The sequence below is a fragment of the Portunus trituberculatus genome, chromosome 31 (genome assembly GCF_017591435.1).
Source record: "Portunus trituberculatus isolate SZX2019 chromosome 31, ASM1759143v1, whole genome shotgun sequence".
Classification (NCBI taxonomy): domain Eukaryota; kingdom Metazoa; phylum Arthropoda; class Malacostraca; order Decapoda; family Portunidae; genus Portunus; species Portunus trituberculatus.
In genome coordinates this window covers 7,599,146-7,601,294 of record NC_059285.1, presented here as the reverse complement: position 1 = coordinate 7,601,294, position 2,149 = coordinate 7,599,146, and the positions used below count along the sequence as shown (strand labels likewise).

General features: G+C 44.7%; 1 non-coding gene across 1 annotated transcript; it reads right to left on the bottom strand.

The window, feature by feature from the left end:
- Positions 1-297: 297 nt before the first annotated feature.
- Positions 298-370, bottom strand: Trnar-acg. The gene has a single exon. It is a non-coding gene; the product is annotated as a tRNA-Arg (tRNA).
- Between the last annotated feature and the right edge of the window lie 1,779 nt (positions 371-2,149).

Sequence of the window (2,149 nt, the reverse complement as noted above, 5' to 3'; positions counted from 1 at the left end):
ATTGAAGGAATGGTGGTGATGGAAGGAGAAATGCAACAGTCGGGGAAGAAGAGTGAAGACCGAAAGTGGAAGATGAAGGAAAAGAATATAAAGGATACTCATTTGTCTGTCTTGCTTGCTTTATGAATTCCCCTTTTAACTGAATGTTGAACGTTATTGGATTTTGTTAATTTACAAAAGGAAAAAAAATACATAACATGAAACGTCCATGAAGATTTGCTTTTAATAATCTGGCAATAAATGGTACGTCTTTAATAAAATAGAACAAATGGATACAAGAAAACTGAAGAAAATAAACGACCTCGCCAGGATTCGAACCTGGAATCTTCTGATCCGTAGTCAGACGCGTTATCCGTTGCGCCACGAGGCCTGTTTAGTTGTTAAGTTGTATATTTATTGTCATTGAATATGCATAGATTCAGTTTTGCATTGTTCATAATTCATAATTTTATATTTTTCAAGGAACAATAACACTATTTCACTGCATCGAAGATTAATGAAGAGGTTTTTAAATTTCTGCGAGTTTGTAATCATTATGATTTACCTTTAACCTCTTTCTTAATGAGCGTGATGGTGCGGCTGACAGCACGATAACGGTGACGTGCTGACGTGTCTACACCAAGCGACAAACATCATTACTATTGACGCGGACACGACAAACAAAACAAAGAGAGAGAGAGAGAGAGAGAGAGAGAGAGAGAGAGAGAGCACATGCGTACCCATACCCCTTTACCTCCCTCCCTCCTCATGCTCTCAAGACTGAAATCTCAGCCAACGAGCTTATCGGGGAGAGAGAGAGAGAGAGAGAGAGAGAGAGAGAGAGAGAGAGAGAGAGAGAGAGAGAGATTGCTGTTTCTACTAATATAACTGCTCCCTCTGCCACTGCTGCTGCTACTACTACTACTGCTACTGCTACTGCTGCTGCTACTGCTACTGCTACTGCTGCTGCTGCTGCTGCTGCTGCTGCTGCTGCTGCTGCTGCTGCTGCTGCTGCACTGCTACTGCTGCTGCTGCTGCTGCTACTGCTGCTGCACTACTGCTGCTGCTGTCACCACTGCTGCACACTGCTGCTGCTGCACTGCTGTCACCACTGCTGCACTGCTGCTGCTGCTGCTGCTGCTGCTACTGCTGCTACTGCTGCTGCTGCTGCTGCTGCTGCACCACCACCACTACTACTACTACTACTACTACTACTACTACTACTACTACTACTATGTCTACGATTACTACTTATGTCACCAATAAGCACACTAACCACTACCACCACCACCACCACCACAACCACAACCACCACCACCTCCACCACCTTCACCATCCATACCACTTCGTCCCCACTTCCCCGGCTGCTGATAGTGTCTGTGGGCTTCCGTTAGGTGGTGATGGAGGAGAGGATGGGGAGAGTACAGGGGCTGACGGAGTGATGGGACCCAGCTGGCCAGGAGATGGGGCGCCGTGTGTGTGTGTGTGTGTGTGTGTGTGTGTGTGTGTAAATAGTATGTTTTTGTTTATATAATGGCTGCTCTACTATGAGGAAACGAAATTAAATGGGAAGAGAGAGAGAGAGAGAGAGAGAGAGAGAGAGATCGGTTTAAAACGAGGGAACTCTGGATGAGGGGTCTATACTTTACGACGCAATAATAGAGAGGAGGAACATAGGGATTCTATATATATTGTGGAAGGTGCAATTTTGTTCAGCGTGAGTAGGTGGCGAGACTATTGTAGAACTTATAAAAGCTTTGAGAGAGAGAGAGAGAGAGAGAGAGAGAGAGAGAGAGAGAGAGAGAGAGACTTAAATATCTACCTCCACTGCCGCCAAATAAACTCGTGGCTTCTTGGAATGTGATGCTAGCAAAAGTTTTCACTTACTGTTAGTTTACTCTTCATTTAGAATAGCAAGAAGAGGAGGAAAAAGGGGAAGAGGAGCAAGAGGAGAGACACCATTTTAGAATTGTATTTCATTATTGTATAACGTGCAGTATAGTGGTGGTGGTGCTGGTTGTCGTGGTGGTGCTGGAAGGTGGAGGCGTAAGGGTAATACGGGTGTTGGTATTTGAGCTTTTGTAAGTGATGTTTACTCTTGCGGTTTATTTGAAATTGCCTTATTGGTGGCCATCTGTCCATGTTTTGTCGTGTTTGCTCTTATTGTGAC